General features: G+C 36.4%; 1 pseudogene across 2 annotated transcripts in view; it reads right to left on the bottom strand.

Annotated features, from left to right (window-relative positions):
* Positions 1-388: 388 nt before the first annotated feature.
* The window catches only part of LOC144313021 (DDB1- and CUL4-associated factor 13 pseudogene), a 203,703-nt pseudogene continuing 185,662 nt past the window's right edge, over positions 389-18,429 (bottom strand). The window contains exon 7 of one of the 2 annotated variants that reach the window (XR_013378777.1): positions 389-406. The product of XR_013378777.1 is annotated as a DDB1- and CUL4-associated factor 13 pseudogene, transcript variant X17 (transcript). The remainder of the gene's footprint in view (positions 407-18,429) is intronic. The other variant, XR_013378807.1, reaches the window with a different exon arrangement.

Here is an 18,429-nt window from a genome sequence, read left to right on the forward strand (position 1 = left end):
TACTTTTTTTAATTTTTATTTCCATTCTCTTTGCACCAACCCTCCAGGATATTTACTGATCTCTCTTTGTCCTGTCATTCTTTCTGTCTTACAGAGCCTGAGTCATTTATGTGCATTTAAAGCTATCTTTGAATGCAGCCCTGCTAAAGCACAAGGTAGTCTGATGATGAAGTACTTCACCCATTTGCACTTGTATAGAAGAATACCCTCCACTTCTCCGCAGTGTACTTCTCAAGTAAAGCAAGTTGGATATTGGCTCCTACGTTGCCCTTTGTGTACAATTTCTTTTGACTCTTAATCATCCTGGCAGCAAGTGTGTTCAACATGAACTGGACCACACATGGTGTCTTTGCATATTCTGTGCATATTCTGTCTCCAAGGATTTGGAAAAATCTCAAAGTCAGTGCTAGAAAAAGAAACGTAGTAAAACAAGATTGGGGAAATAAAAAAGTCAGTTACTTAGGAAAATATGCCCAATTATAATATAATCTCCACAGTACGTACCATAAGTATTTTAGAAATAATGCAATGTTGTCTGTAGGGAGAGATGAATGTTGCAACTAAATAGTTTCTGAAGAGCAAACATAAATAAATGTACTGACTCTTAAGACCTTGGCATAGAGCGTACAATAATGAGTTGTTTTGACAAGTCCAAAAAATGTTTCTGTCTCTCCTCTTTCCTATGATTTGGCAACTTCTTTACCTCATATTGATTTGTTCCTCATTTCCCTTGCAACAAAATTTACCTTCTTGTAAACATATCATCTGATATTCTTTCCACAAAGACTATTTCTAGAGCCTCTACCTTCTTCCTAAATGATTTACTACTTTTTCGTTCCTTTTATTATTCCTCCCTCCACTGAAAAACCAAAACCAAACCCAAAAATTTAACCAGCACAGAATAGAATATTACATTTTTCCAAACTATCCAGACGATGAAGACAATGATGGGTGTAGAGTTCTGTGTGGATGGCTGTCTCAGCCTTACAAGATGGATAGTAATGGGTCTCCTTTCAACCTCAAGCCTCTGTCTCTAAAACAATCTCCAAGTCCATCCTTGTAACAGAATTGCTAATAACTGCTCTTCCTGCATCTCCATGTCACAGTGGGTTGACCTACTTCTTCCCCTCCCTGACTTTTCTCATGTGTTCCACTACTGCTGAGAGACAGGAGACAAGGTATACTTCCAAGGGGGAGATGCTCAATTCAGCCAACAGAATTATGAGAAACAAGGCCCCTGTCACTTCCTTTTTAACATTTAAATTCTGTCTAATGTTTCTGACTGGTGGTTCCATTTCTTTTCAAGTACTAAGTTATTTCTCAAAGACAAATTTTAGATTACATTGTTCTCATCGTCTTCACCAACGTAAGTATTCCTCAGATGTGCATGGTGCTGTTTGAATAAAACATTTGTTTCTTCAGGAAAAATGTATGTCTTCCCTGTGGATTGAAAAACAAGGTACTATATACCCTTCTGCATTTTCTCTCCTCTGGGTAGAGGGAGGGGATCATATTCCCTATTGGTAAACTGTGATTTTTGAGAAATTAAAACTGAATTGAACAACTTTTTCTGGATTATTCTCAGGGCTTACCCTATATTAAATGAGCTGGCTTTTGAGTTTTAGAAGGTCAGCTCAGCACATTACTTTTATTTACATGTCTTTAAAACTTGTAAATGAGTCTGCCACAAGGGCAGCCCAGGTGGCTCAGTGGTTTAGCACCACCTTCGGCCCAGGGCGGGATCCTGGAGACCCAGGATCAAATCCCACGTCAGGCTCAGCATGGAGCCTGTCTCTCTCTCTCTCTCTGTTGCTCATGAATAAATAAATAAAATCATTTAAAAAATCTTGTAAATGTGCCCCTCTCCAAATCTTATATTTCATCAATAAGAAAAACGAGGCCGAGAATGGTTAAATGACTTACTCAAGGTTATACAGCTACCTTGTGGAAGAAAGTGGATGGTATCCCTGATTTTCTGATGTTTTCATTTACCACTACATAAATGAAATAATTTTGCAATAGTTCCACAGATATGTATGTGAAGACCATGCACACTCACTGAATAGGTTTAAATGGATCTTCATGTTGAACATTCCTTTATGTTTGAATCAGTATGGTGCTTCCATCAGAGCAGAGTTAGCCACCAGTACCACTAGTCCTCTAGCTAGAAAAGAGACCTAACGTTTTGTCAGCACTATACATTTATAAAGGGCTTTGACACACATGCTGGCATTCTTTCCTCATTCTAGCCCTAAGAGGTTGATATAATTAATAGTTTTACATTTTAGATGAGGACACCAAACATTCTCAAGTAAAATCCTCTCTGTTGCTCAAGTGATGTGACTTGAGAGACCATGCTCAAGAGAGACCTTGCTCAACATCAGAATCCATTTAGAGCCCATTCAAAACTAGTGAATGTGTCCATACTTCCTTAGCTAGAGAGCCCTGAGAGAAGAGCTTTAATGGATAAGACACAGCACGAGCACGATTTGACTTCACAGTTTTGACTAATCCAGCACACCTGGCCAAGTATACATGTGTGCTTATCTGTAAGTTTTGAGGAAATGGTGTATTAATGATTGGTCCTCAAGTCTCTAACATTTATGATGATGAATCTTACTTTGTGTTTTTTTTTATTTTAAATTAGATTTGAGAGAAAGCAATTATAGCTCCTGTTAAGTTATTTCTGACAAAAACATTTTGTAAACAAACAAGGAACTAAATAAATATTTTTGCTTGGACTTCTACTCTATGAATCATTTAAGAAATGTACACAAATCATGGCAATGTGTGTTTTTCCCCCCTCTGGATGACTTTTATTTCAACTTTTCCATATTTAAGAACATTTTCAATTATTTATAATCACACTTTATAAAGTCGCTTTGCTGCTAGAGCCAAGATAAAGTCATATGTGAGTTAGCTTCATATTTTATTTGTCTTCACCTGTAAAAGATCTGGTTTCCCAAGAGTGTCATACTATCATGAGGGGATATTCTAATAATTCTATTGAGGTATATAAAATATTCATATTTTTTCTAAAATGAAAAAGAAATGTCACGAAAACAGTTTTAAAATATAAAATTTGATAGTGGTGCACATTGGTGTTTAGTGTTCATCCTGAGAGGAGCCCCTACATATAGCCACCTGATATGAATGTAAATAAAACCCTCACTTCTTTCAGGAACCCCAATGCAGAAAGAAGTATAAATCAATATTATATCATTAATAGGAACATTTTGACTTTGTATAGACCATCAAAATAATCCCATCAACATGGAGTTGTCAGTATTAGGGAATCAAGATGGAGACAAAGAAAGATGACGCCACACAAGATCAGACACAGAGGATGTCCTGGGCAGGATTGGCAAGAAAGTGGGGTGTGGCCTAAGCATTGCCTATCTCCCTCCCTGCTGCTCCTCTTAGGAACACTCAGGAGTCCTGAGAACACATACCTCCTGTGCCTGCCTCCAAAACACCATCCCATTTCATGCTCCAGACTTCCCCACTACTTTAGGTGCTACTCCCAGAGGCAACTGTGCTCAAATTTGTAACTCCTTAGAAAACAGTCTGATGAAATGAAGCTCTTTAATGCAGGCAACTGATCATATGCCCCTGATCACTGACCGTCCATGAGATAAAAGCCTTGGCCCAAAGTGCTGACAGATGGTAGAGAGTTTTTGACCAATAGCCTTGTTAATTGTTCTAGAATAAGAAAGCACTGGGGGAGGGGGGGGAAGGAGATCTGGATTCAAGGAATGGTTTACTGTCAAGTAACTCCTCTGGCCTTGGATAAGCCACCTGACTTGCCTATGCCTTAGTCTCCCCATGTAATAAATGAAGATTTAGGGGCACTTGGGTGGTTCAGTGATGAGTGTCTACGTTCAGCTCAGGTCATGAACCTGGTGTCCTGGGATCGAGTCCTGCATCAGGCTCCCCACAGGGAGCCTGCCTCTCCTTTTGCCTATGTCTTTGCCTCTCTCTCTGTGTCTCCCATGAATACATACATTTTTAAAAACTAAAAACTAAATAAATGAAGATTTAAAGGGTGTTTTGTGAGGGAACAAAACAGGCAGCCAATTATTTTTATTACTGTTAGCATTATAGGAGTTTTCAAATCATTTTGCATCTCCTGTTCATTTGCTGTGCAAGACATAAATCAGCCATACTACTACTAGTTTTTCAAATACCAACCATATAGAATTCACAAAGAAAATCAGAGTAAATTAATTTTCCCTTCTTTTACATGAATTTTTGTTTCTTTCAGATACAAAGATTCACACATAACTAATGCCAGATGTACTTTTTGCCCTTACAGTTGGTCAATATTTGGTAAAAGTGTCGGGAAAATACAGGTATGCAGAAATGAGGAGCTTCTGAGCCCTGGTTCTCCCCGGCCCCTTGGGTAGTTCATCAGAGGTAGATGTGGTGTACCTGGACCACAGAGCTTGCCCAGGCAGTGGAGACTTTTCCTGTGCACTCTGCTGGCTTGTAGGCCTGTTTCTTCCCTAGCAGTGCAGTTCAAAACTGCTGATTCATGCTCATGATACAAGCTTAATGACCATGAATGCACTCTGATTTTTTTCTTCAGGCACATTTTCTTAGTAACTAGGCTCATGATATGCTAATACAAATTGGCAGACTTGAACTGAAACTACAAAAATACAATCAGCCACTTGGAAGGAACAAAGGACAAAAGACTCCAAGGCTGCCCTTTCACCTTGGGTTTTCATTTTGGTGGTGAAGGCACACAGTAAGTGCTCAACAAAGAGAGGTGGTGTTCAGGGGAGACCCATGGTTACCATTAGGATTTTAAATCACTCTGAGTAGTAATTCTTTTCATTTAAAATAAATTTCCTTCGAGCCCTTTTAGTAATCTGGCATTAAGAGGCTCTGCTGGTTTCTCTCTTTGTGTCAAATAGCTCTGGCTCAGCAGCATCTACTGAAACCAGGGAGGCAGAAAAGTCAAATTTTGCCTTTTCTCAAAATCCATCTTGGCCACAACCTGGCTGCATCTTGCTTCTGAGTCATATAGGAAAGGTTCATGGGAGGTCACCCTAGTTCCAGGGACTAATTTGGAGTTTTAATGTATTGCCATTAAAATAATGCTTAATCTCTGCTTGTCAGCTGGCTGGATGATACAATGATATTACCCTGTGTGGCTACACAAGTGATTAGAGTACAAGAGCACAGCAAGTCCTCCTTCGACAGCAGACAGCAGCCTCCCAGGAAAGCTCAGAAGATTCTGCAGAAGAACCAGCCTTCTGCAACAGACAGATATTCCCAGAAAGACAATTCTGAGACTGGTTCATTAGTGCCTGTGTTTTCATTGCACTGCTGAGTGGAATGCCAGGGCCCTTGGCTTCTGTTTTATTGAGGGTCTCCTCTACCTACCTGAGTATCACATATTTTCTGACCACAGACTTGGAATTACTGTAAAGTGAGTGATCTGATATGAACCAATCAAAGTTCTCCAGGCAAATTCAGCTCAGATTTGAAGTTGTTTCTATTCTGAAATGAGCTTTTTCTTTATTACTTGGAAACATGTCTATTAGGTGGGACTGGGTGAGTCTGTTCTAAGATGCTAAAATTAAAAAATAAATAAATCACCTTGGGTAATTTCATGCCAGAAGCTACAATCTCCTGTTGATAAAAAAGGAAGATGTTTGGTTTCAATTGTAAAGGTCACAGTTGCTCTGCTAAGCTGATTTTAAAAGTGATGTGGTGATAAGCATAGAAAAGGGTAAAGAAATTCCTTACAAAGCAGAATGAAGTTGAGGATTTTTTTTTTTTCATCACAGGGGAATAAGATTCAAATCAAAGTCCTGAGAAAGAGGTCATTTTGAGATACAGAGAATTAAAGATTGGCTCTAATTTGTTTAGGTTTTTATAAACTGCTTATAACTGTTTGCTCTGTTAATCAGTTCAGCATTTACAACAATCCTGACATAGTTATTACCACTTTATAATAAAAGTACTAAAAATGAGAATTTTATTTTCTCTTCTGCACTCTAAAATGCTTAGTCTTAATATCATCTCAAAAACCAAAATCCTATTTTATCTTTTGAAGTGATCCAGAGCCAACAATCTACTCAGAGACCATTACTATAAACATGGCTGTCAGATTAACCCTGGAAGAAGCAGTCACCATAATCTCTTTAGGTCCCTGGGGGTGTCACCAAGTAGTACTTCGGGCAATATCTGAAGGCTGATCACCATGAAACTGGAGTGCTCCAAACATCACTCCCACCAGGGGCATCCGAGCCACGGAGTCCAAGACAGAACAACCCTTGCATTTAGACTCTAGTGAAAGTGTCCAGGCAGGAAGATTTCAGGAGGAAGTTATATTAAAATTACTATCCTTATTATTTGGGTGAGGAAATGAGGCACAGAGCATTCATGATTCCTCTACCTCCCAGCAACAAAGGGATGAATTGGAATCAATTTTTTCTGCCCCTGTGCCTTAAATTGGGCATCCATCAGACCATGCCACCTCCTTTTGTGAAAGGAAAAGAAGAAATAGAAAATTGGATAAACAAGCACAAAAGCTGAATTCCAAGGTTAAAGATAAATCCCAGTTGACACAATAGGGGCGATTTTCCAATGATCTGTTGTTGGAAGATGGCGGACTAGACACGGGTTCCAGGGAAGAACCAGAAACAAGTTCCCTTTGAAAAGTGTTATTTGAGCCAGAGCAAGGATATTGAACAAAATTCTGAGAAGGTGATCCTGACATATATTTCCTCCTAATAGCTGGCTGGGTTAGCAAAGGAATTAAATTCTCTCTCCACACCTCCAGCTATCCCCCAACTAAGGAAGGGCTAATTCAATTCTTTAAGAACATGTATCCGTATTCCAAATGGCTGAACAGCAACACATTATTAACATGGAAATGGTCAAAACAGCATGTCTTTCCTATGGACTAATGAAAGGAAAATATGTTGGACTAAGAGTCTGTTTTCAGACAGAATATGAGAAGAGAAGGAATAATAAAGGCAAAGATTAGGAAAAGAGAAAGATGGACAAGCCAGATGGTAAGAAGATGGACAGGCCAAGACCTAGTCTTGGCTTGGGGGCATTGACTTCTTTTCTGATCTCACCCTCATTAATGGCCACCTTGTCACCCTCTGTGCCCAGTGAATGTATTGTTACCTGGAAGGCTCTTATTTCCATAGAGTATTGGAGCTGTGGTCCAGCTGTGTTCAAGAGCCCGAGCCCAGCCCAGGTTTTAAAAGGAAAATAAACTGCAGGGATGTAACAATTGAAAGGGAAAACTCTTAAATAAGAATTTCTCAAATTTTACTGGGAACAACTGACTGAAAGGAGCAGAAGAATAAGTACTTCAATTGAACATTTATTGAGCAAGTACTATATGTCAGTTATTATACTACAAACTCTCCCTATTTGCTCTTTAATGTTCTTAAGAAACATAGATATGGAACTATCCTTGTTTTACTAGAATCAAGGAGGTTTAGTTACTCCATGAAGATCATACAATTATAATTGAAAGGACTGGTATTCATTTCCTGGTGGATTTTTATTTCTAACTAATAAAGATACAAGTGGAATTTATGCACATATAGTAAATGCATGTAAATGTTTCAAAAGGCATGATGATTAACTAGTATCTTTATTATAAAACTATAAAAGATTATCACGGGCCAAAACTTGATGAGGCAAAATTTCCCATTAGTACATCTGTAATTTTGAGTACAGGGAAATCTAAACAAGTAAACAAGAGAGGAGGCAGGGGAAGAGGAACCCATCAGAATCACTTGTGCAACCTATTCAAGCACATCTTCCATTCCTATATTCCCTCCGCAGCCCACTTCACTTCTGTTGGTCAGTGTTTTTGGTAGAATATGTCTCATTTCTTAGAAGCACCTAGTCATTAAGAAAAGAAACAAAAAAAAAATGTTCTGACATCACTTTATAAATTTCCACACAAGTGAATATATCTATGCCTCTTCATCATCCTATACATATAGGATACATATACATACACATCCTATACATATACAAAGTCCTTCTCTTTGACTAGGATATATTCCTCAAATAAAGAAATTTCTGGATGATTTGTTCTCAAGTTATTTAGATTCTCATGTGTTTTGGTAATTCATTTATATCACACACAATTTTACAGGTAACAAATATTCTCACAATAATACAAATAATTTATGTCTTTCATTTGCTTCACTAACATACTCTGCACATAAATGTACAACTTCATCAAGATACTGAGTTCTGATCAGATTAAAAATAAAGTAAGTTACTTCATTAGAAAATAGCAAATCTCCTACAAATGGTATAGGAAGTGATTTCACTGAATCTCTCTACTTTGTCATATATTCATTAACTTATTAAATATCAATTTATTATTGAGTGCCTATAATATTCCAGGTAGCTGGATTTTACCAGCTCAAGTAGAACTTACACCCTTTGTTGAGAAACTCATTTGCTTATTTTGGAGAAATCTCTTTCAGACTATGGATGTACTGAATGATATTAAAGATATTCAGAAACATCAGACTGTTGTTTTGCTCTTGAATGACTATATTTATTGGAGATAAACCCTTCATGTTTCTCAGGTGACACTTTCCAGATGTCAGCATTTAGTAATAATTACTAGTAATAATTTAAGTCACTTATCTTTTTATGTAGGCTAAAATTTGGGCTTTGAAGAACATTGGGTTAGTTAAATTATAATAAAAACATAGACCAAACATACTGAAATGGGCCCTATGGACTCTAAATACCTTAGTGGTGCTGGTTTAGGGAATTCATAGTAAAGCTCTGATCTGTAGGTGAATCTATACCAGTAACCTGCATTATACTACACATGACACCAGAAGAATGAGAAGGCACCTGGGACTGGGAAGCTAGATTTTATTTACTTATTCATGAGAAACAGAGAGGCAGAGACACAGGCAGAGGGAGAAGCAGGCTCCATGTAGGGAGCCTGACGTGGGACTAGATCCCAAGTCTCCAGGATCATGCCCTGGGCTGAAGGCAGCACTAAACCACTGAGCCATCTGGGCTTCCCTGGGACTGGGAATCTTAAGGCCTGCATCCAAATTTCAGTTTGCAAGTTTGGGAATCACAGATAAATTACTTAATCTCCGAGTTCCCGTCACTTCATCTGTAAAGAAAATAATGACTTTGCCCCTATCACTGGGATATTATAAAGATCAAATGATCTAAGATTCGTGAAATGTTTCAGAAACTATAAGATGATCTAATATAAAATATTAGTTGTAAGAAAATTTTCAGAAACTGTAAATGATACATTAAAGTGTTAGTTTTGCTATTGCCCTCAAAATTTTATTTTGAATTTTATAATCATATTTAAGCTTATTCATTACAATATACTTGCTTATTGTAAACAATCTACAAGATTCAGAAGAGGCAATGTTGTAGAAAGACAAGAACTCAAGGCTGGAATCAGCTGAACTCGAATCCCAGTATACAAGATCCATTTGGGCATCTTGCTTCTCTGAACCTGTTACTTCATCTATAAAGCATACATAAATATACTTTAATGTATGCAAAGCATGTAGTACAGTTGCTCAGTAAGTAGGCCCAATCAATGAGAATTACTTCTATTATTACAAAGTTTAATGGTCTTTGTTCTCTCCACTAACCATCCTTACAAATGTCCATCTGGCTCAAGAATTGTATCATATTCTGCTAGTTTTTTAGTATCCTCCTTTTTTCCCTTTCTCAATCCCTTCCAAAAGCAAAGGATTCACAACTACCATAATTATGCAAATGTATCAGATACGCATTAGTTTTACAGTTATGCTAGAGGTTATATCCTACTAAGATACCTAAACAGTGAGTCTGGTTTGAAAGGTAAAGTAAGACGAGGGTCATGCACAATTGAAGACATGTTCTTATCAAGGTGATTCTTTCTGAGGTTATAGCCTCACTTTTGTACTTTTGTATTTTATATTTTCTTTTTCTTGAACTGAATGTTTTGAAAATACTATCCCACCTGAAAGAATCTGGTAATTGGTAAAATGAAGGTTTGTCTGAGAAAGAAAACACTGCTGCAAAAAAATCTGATTTAGTATCATGACTTTTATTCATTTTTAATACAGAATTTCATGGCTCATCAAGGAGTAAGCCAGTCTATCACAAGAAGTTGTCTTTTTCTTCATTTTAGAAATTTCCCTGCTGTTATTGTGTGTGTGCTTTTGAAATATCAACACTGTTTATAAGGAAGGGAGCTGGGAGTCTGTTCTCTTTCCCCTCCCTCTTTCCAAGTTCCCTGTATGTGCCCTTAAAGTCCCTCTCACAATTTCTTCCTGCAGCCCATATTATTGAGTGTCATAGCTTAGCAACAATCATCATGTCACATTAAATTTATAGTTCAGCTAATGTGATGGAATGGTCTCCATTCCAGAATCTCCTAATTTTCTTTCTTCCACACAACTACAGACTGGAACCAAAATGCTCAGTCAAATATCTTTCTTATGTAACTAACAGGAGGTAAGTGTTCTCCTGTTTCTCTTCCTCTCTCACTCTTATTCTCTATCTCCTTCTGAATTTACATAACTGGCTTTCATTATAACTTAACAATGTTCTGAGAGCACATCAGTGATTCTCCAGATGGCTCAAACTGATCTATGGGAGTACCTTTCTTTTCAAATTTGATCTTAGAATAGCCAATATGTTTCTAGCAAGAACTGACTAAGCAGGTGACTTGTCTATTTCCAGTTAGTTTCCATTTACCTACTTTCTGATAATGAATATTAATATTCCTTGATATTATCGGTCCTTTAGGTATCTCTCTAAATTTTATCCTTTAGGATTTTTTTTAAAAAAATACTTAATCTGTGGACCAGTTGAAGAAAAAACTTTAATTTGAAAAAAAAATTCATTATTTAAATCTGCTTTTCTTCCAGCATATGTTACAACTTCTAAAAGAAAGGTCTTAAACTTCAAGCGAAGGACAGCCAGATGTTTATTCTTAAAGAATTTATGAGAAAGTGAAAAGTATAGCTATAAATAAATAAAGAGAAAAGAAATATGGGGAAGAGAAAGGTATAATGTTTTATATGTTCTTCTATTTCCTCTCATCAAATTCTCTGCCAAAGTGCTTAATATAAGGTTATAACCAATTTGGTTACTGTAACCAAGTACTGGTACCACCAGCACAGATTCTGCATTTCTTTTATCCCCAAATAATGGAAAATAGGGGCTCCAGAATGATCCTAAGAGCTGTAAATAAATCAGCAATGGCAAAATATTCTTTAGAAATAGTAGTGTGTGTGTGTGTGTGTGTGTGTGTGTGTGTGTGTGTGATTTCATTGCCTTCTCTGGTCTAATGTCAACTAAATATGACAGAGTAATATTTCTGTAGTGAGTAGGTAAAAATATTCTTTCTCAGTTTATTTGAATTGTCAAAATGTTTTTATTGAGCCAAATCGAAACTAAGGAAGTAGAACTACTATTAAAATTCTAACAGAATGTAAAATGTGAAGATGTTTATGTCCATCTATAAGTTCATATATGAGCAAACCTAAAAGCTTTAGTTTTCAGTGTCTTCTGGAGGTTCATGGTAATTCTACTCTATCATTTATTCAATTATTTGCTCACTTGACAGACCTACTATTTGAATATATAAAAAGGGAGGGAATAGGGTAAGAGGAAGAAATCTAAAGGAATTTTGAGGAAATTTCAGGCAGAGAGTAGCATATGAACAGGGAGCTGAAGCAACTTGTCATTTATGGTAATTAGCTTAATTTCTGAACAGCATAGGAAGAAGGTGACAATTGACATAAGTGAGAGAGAGAATGTAGATGGTTTTCTATGACATACTCTGGAACTTGGATTTTGTCCCTTTTTCATAGGTAAGGGGGAAAATAGATACATTTTGAGCAGGTGAGTTGGATATATTATTGAATTTCTGTGGATATTCACAGTGACAGCAGTGTGAAGGGTGTCTTGAGAGCACCTGAATCTACAGACAAATACATATTAGGAGACCACTGCCATAGTTGAGGTGAGAGATGAGAAAAGCCTTAATCAATAGTAGAGGAGTGGGGATTTACAAAGACACAATTTATAGGTCTCAGTGATGGTTACACATCAGAGATGAAAGAAAGACACAAATCTAGGCTTTTTGGCTTCAACAGCTGGGCAAACTTCTAAAATGAGAAATGCGAAAGGAAAGGTAGGTTGGTGGAAGATGATGAGGTCAGTTTGGGACATACTGTGAAGTATGAGACATAGTTCAACAGTACACATTGAAGCACATACATCTCAAGCTCAGGAGGGAGAGGACTGAGATTTATAAAAAGATTTATTTTTCAGATTTGGGGATCAACAGCATAGATGACTGTTGAAACCCAGAGAGTAACAAGCTTGCCCAGAGAGAACCTAGTTGGAGGAGAAAGTCCTAATAACAGAGCCCTGGAGAACACAAACACTTAAGCTATCATTAGAAGAAAAGAAATTAGAAAAGAAGCATTTTTTTAAATAGGAAGGAAGACTATCAGGAGAGAGTTATGATTCAAGAGGGAAAGGAAAAAAAATAGCTTCAAAATTAGATAAGATGAGGACTGAATGATAATATTGTCTTCACCCATAATTATGTCACTGATAAACTATGCCAGAGCAGATTAGTATAGTAGATTGCAGAGGCTATGACCAGTAAAATTTAATATGCACCAATTTTATCAATGGATCAAGTCATAAATTCTAAAAATTACACAGAAATAACATTCAAAAGAATAAGTTCATTTAAAAATGAAAGTGTTTGCATATGCTATATATAAAAATTGGCTTAGAAATTATATTTTCTAAAAGAAAATTCCTTCAAATTAGGAAAATTCTGATTAAAATAATTGTATTTTGAGAATATGAAGCCACACTTTTGGCCAACAGATACTAGACTAGCTGTACACAGCTAGAATGATAAACAAATTATATAGAAATATATAAAATAATATTTACAGATGTTGTACAATAGTCAGCACAAGGCAGTATCTCTAAGAGAATGGAAACAAGAAAAAGCTTGTTTTCATGACCCGTGTTTTCTGGCAGAAGCAGAGAGGCAAGAGGAGGAATCCATGTAAAGCACAGAGATCTCATTAATCAGATTTTGGAGAGGTGGGGTATTTTGAATAGTGGGATGGAACAATGGAGAGAAGGGATTATACTCAGCAAGAGTTCCAAAAACCTGCACAGGCCAATTCTTGAGACTTGGTGAAATAAAAGGTTGTCCATGTTAGGAACACTTCACAAGGTTGAGATAACCGCCAAGGAATTATGAACTCAGCTACCATCTGGAGCTTGCACAGAACTGGGCCAAATTCTGGTTCCAATCAATCAGGGTAAGAGACCTTGATGCACACCACAAATAGCCAACAGAAATCATAGAAAGGCCATGTGTTAGCATAAGGTCTAACTTAGCTGGACAATAAAACATGTTCTAGATCAGCCTTAAGCAAGCCTAAAAACAAATGTTGAAAAGATCAAGCTGATTCCCACATAAGTAGATTTCTAAACAAAACAACTCCATACTCTTTAAAGGAAGATAATAAGATCCAGAATTTCAACAATTAAGCACTCGGCATCCAGTTACAAAGCAATTACTAGACATGCAAAGAAACAAGGAAATAAGACCCATAACTGTAAGAAAAATCAATCAATAGAAGTATGCCCAGGAATCATTGAGGTGATGGAATCAGTAGGCAAGGTTTTTAACAGCTATTATAAATATATTCAAGGATTTAAAAGAAATAATGAACAAAATAAGAAGAGAATTTGAACCTATTAAAAAACAAAAACAAATGGAGCAGTCCAGGCGGCTCAGCGGTTTAGTGCCGCCTTCAGCCCAGGGCGTGATCCTGGAGACCAGGATCGAGTCCCGTGTCAAGCTTCCGACATGGACCCTGCTTCTCCCTCTTCCTGTGTCTCTGCCTCTCTCTCTGTTTCTTGAATAAATAAATAAAACCTTTAAAAAAAAAAAAAGAAAAAAATTAAAAAAACATGGAATTTCTAGCGTTGAAAAAATGCATATATAAAATAAAAAATTCGCTGGTTGAGCTTAAAAACAGATTAGATGCTATAGAAGAAATGATCAGTGAACTTAAAAGCAGAAAAATAAATAGATTCCAAATAGAAACACTGAGAAAACAGATTTGTACCAATATACAAGACACCTTAGATGAAATGGACAGATTTCTTGAAAAACATAAATTGCTGAAGCTGACTTAAGAAAATGGAAAATCCAAATAGCCCTATACCTATTAAAGAAATTGCATCCTTAATTTAAAATCTCAGAGAAGGGCAGCTCCGGTGGCTCACAGGTTTAGCGCCACCTTCAGCCCGGGGCCTGATACTGGAGACCCAGGATGAGTCTCACGTTGGCCTCCCTGCGTGGAGCCTGCTTCTCCCTCTGCCTGTGTCTCTGCCTCTCTCTCTCTCTCTCTGTGTGTGTGTGTCCCATGAATAAATAAATTAAATCTTAAAAAAATAAAAACAAAATAAAATAAAATCTCAGAGAAATAAAAACAAAAAGAAAAATCCAGATCTGGATAGCTCCACAAAATTTTATCAAATGTTTGATAAACAATCCTATTTCCTTAAGAAAATAAATGTAGGGAACACTTCTCAGAATTACATTACAAGTTAGTGAGAATCACTTCAACAAGGACTTACACAAGTTCTTAGGAAAGATCTCTTCTGAATGTTATGGTCAAGAATAGAGCTAATCTAAGTATAAGTTTAACTTAATGTAATATAACTAATATAAGTTAAAAAAAAATATATATATATATATATATATAATTTATTTATGAGAGACAGAGAGAGGCACACAGGAAGAGGGAGAAGCAGGCTCCATGCAGGGAGCCCAACTGTGGGACTTGATCCCGGGTCCCCAGGATCACACCCTGAGCGGAAATCGGCGCTAAACCGCTGAGCCACCCGGACTGCCCAAGTTAAACTTATATTTAGAGGGTTTTGACAGAATGGAAATTAATTCTAATTTGGGGGAATGACAAAATAACATGAAGCAAGAAAGCATATGTGCATGGAATAGTAAATACAATTAGACAATATCACAGATTATGCAAAGATGCAATCACCATGGGATACCTTCAGTTTCAAGAGAGGGAGTTTGAATTTTATTTTATAAGTGGTTATAAAGTCAATGAAAGTTTTTGAGCATGGGAGTGGCACATCGAATAGAGATTTTGCAACCTTGATTTCATAAAAGCTATTTGGACTGAAGGAAAGAAGTTTAATGACAGAGAAAAGAGGAAAAATCCCTTAAATGGCTTGGTATGTTTCTTTGGGAATGGAAAGAAAGACACAGTGCCCAGAGGAGGCCTCGGGGTAGATTCAAAGAAGAACAGCTACAAACCTCATCACATTTTCTAAGTATTAAGTAAAAATATATACGAGCTAGTCTAGATTCTAATTCCCAGGCTCAGAAAGAACCTTGTATGGTATGGAATCTGACTACTAAGACCTCACTGTATGAGAAAATAAATATTATTTCAATTTATAATAAATTTATAATACATTTATAATACATTTATAATAAATAAATATTATTTCAATTTATGCCATGTTCTTGGCCGGAAAAGACACTTTTAAATTTAGTCCTATATATTTACATATGAAAATTTAGGTAAGATCTATGACGTTCTCTCCCACACGAAAGAGCACGAAGCTATGTTCAAATAAATTCATAATGAGAAGCAATTGTACATTGTACATTTACTGGATTTTCAATTGATTTAGGAGGGTGGATTTATCTACTGAATTTGAAAATGATCGATGCTGATTAAATCAATTATATTTGATATCATCCATAGTTTTATTTTTTTTTTGCTCTCAACATGAAATTTGATGAATACCTTTTTCCTTCAATAACCAAGACTCATGTACAGATATCTCTGAGGTAGCATCTAATTCTCCGTGAATGTTATCTGGGGACTAAGGCAGACAAGAATTTGATATGTTGTGACTTTGCAGCAGTAAACAAATCACAGTTAAGAAAGCAGTAATTAAGTTTGTGAATTTGCTAACACCACAATTGATATAAAAGAATTTTCATGATAACCAGACTAAAGAAAGACTTGTGTTTTTGTAGTAGTCTTCTTAAAAAAAATCAAAGCAAACAAAAAAATTGTTAAGAAATGAATAGTTAAGGGGTGTAGGATTTCTATAAATAATTTGAGTTTGTTCATTTTGCTGAATATAGAAAATTTTCACTTGCCCATTCATTCATTTATTCAACAAGCAAATACTGAGCACTGCTATCTCTGGGACACTGCAGTAGTTTGAAGTAAGTGAGTTCCAGAGCCAACCACAATGAGAAGAAAAACATGTACTCATGTGACTACAGAAAATTATTGCAGGTAATACTGTAAGCAAAAGCTTCCCTTAAACATTTCCCTATGCTTGAAAACAATTCTTTTTAAACATCATGGAAACAAAAAAATGCATAACAACTTAAAAGTTTCTGTTTTACTATTCACATCAAGTCTCATAAATTTTAAATATTTTCCTTACCTGGTGCAAGTTTCCTCTCCTTAAGAATTCATACTGCACAAATCTAGTGAACATTTACTGTTTGGCAAACACTGATAAGAGCTGCCCTCTTTCTGGAAAAATTCACAGGTTAATGGGAGGATGCCTCCTGTTTGTAGGGCACTTTACAATTTACCGAGGAATTTATTTTTTAACCGATTTGGTCTCCACAACAGCCTCTGAGTTTGGAAGGCAGTCAGTTCTGTCTTCCTGGAGGTAATATGGAGCTCTAAGACTTTGTGTTTGTACTTATGGTGAGTGATGGTGACATGCACATGAATCCTCTAATTCCTAATTCAGTGTTCTTTCAAACACAACATCCAGCACATATGTGTATGTGTGTCTGTTGTATGTGTCTATCTATCTACCTACTTATCTATCCATGTCATAGGAAATGGGATTAATAGAAATGCATTCGCTTTCAAGTTCTCTGTGCCATATAATTTGTGGCTATGGAATGGCGAGTTTAAGAAAATATTTTCTTAAGTGTGTCTCTCACTATATCAAATTACAACGCTATAGTCAGGCATCTCATGTGCAAAGAGTGGCATAGGCTTTATAGTTATAGAGGGCCTATTGCATGCCAAGTACATTTTTAAACCACATTGTATGCATTAAATCAATTAAACATCATGATAACACTATAAAGTAACTTCTGTTTTTATCCCAAGTTTATATATGTATGTGCAAGCTCACTTTATATACAAAACACAGAGAAGTTAACTTGCTCAAGATGATACCATCAAAAAGTAATAGAAATGTAATCTGAGACAATTTGGCATCAGAGCTAGCCCTATAATATAGGATGATATTTAAGAGGGAAAGAGTCTCATTAGCCAAGTACAATGTCTGATAGAGACTTCAGTGGTTACATTTTAAGACAAATATTAGTATATACCATGTATTACATAGAAGGTGCATTTCAAACCTCTGCCTGATAACATTTTGTCATGGATGGTTTCATTATATTAGCTGGTTGCTACTTATATAGCTTAGCTATTGGATTGGTCACAGGACAGAAACATTTTAAGGTGGATGAATGTAGAATGATCAAAAACATGAAGAAACTTCCAGAAGATTATGGCAATACAAGAGCTGTTGTAGCGGAGCACTTGGAAGCCAAGGGGGTGACTTGGCTTAGTCTGTGGCAGAAAAGGGCATAATGAGCCCAAGAGGAAGAACCAATGTCAATGGACATTCCATAAGGAGTTCTCAGTCCGGGAAGGAAGGCAGATATGTCATACACAATTATACTCGCTTGAGGCATATGTTTAAATAGGGGTAATGTGCATGGTTCAAAGAAGTTTCAGAGGAATGCTGATTTTACCAGGCATAGGAAGAAAGGTCAGGAAAAAATACATGTCTGAGGAGACAGCTTCTAAAGAATGGATGGATCAAGCAGAAGAGAGATTATAGTAAGTGGTTCCTGCAACATTTTGATTTCTAAAGCATTCAAAAGTATTTCAAAAGCATAAAATGCTTGAAGCATTTTAAATACAGAATAAAGCATTTGTTTTACTATTAAAGATAGTATATTTCAAGAAATAATGGAAATAACTCATAATAGATTCTTTTCTGCCATAATTTTAATTGATAACAAGTTAATCACAAGGCACGAAAGTGTGTGAGAAATGGGGGAAGAGGCCATCTCTACAGGAAGTAGCGGGAGGGCAGAATTTAATGAACTATTATGTGGTAGTTTTTTGTTTCTTTGTTTATATCCTTTCACTGAATTTTCAGAACCACCCCATCAGGTGTTTTATGCCCATTTACAGATGAGAAAACAGAAGTTTCGAGAAGTATTTGTTACCAGTAAGTGGTAAATCCAGACAGGTTTTCCAATTCTAAAGTTCATGCTTCATTCACCCTGACCTTTCACTC

This window comes from Canis aureus, chromosome 1 (assembly GCF_053574225.1).
Source record: "Canis aureus isolate CA01 chromosome 1, VMU_Caureus_v.1.0, whole genome shotgun sequence".
Taxonomy (NCBI): domain Eukaryota; kingdom Metazoa; phylum Chordata; class Mammalia; order Carnivora; family Canidae; genus Canis; species Canis aureus.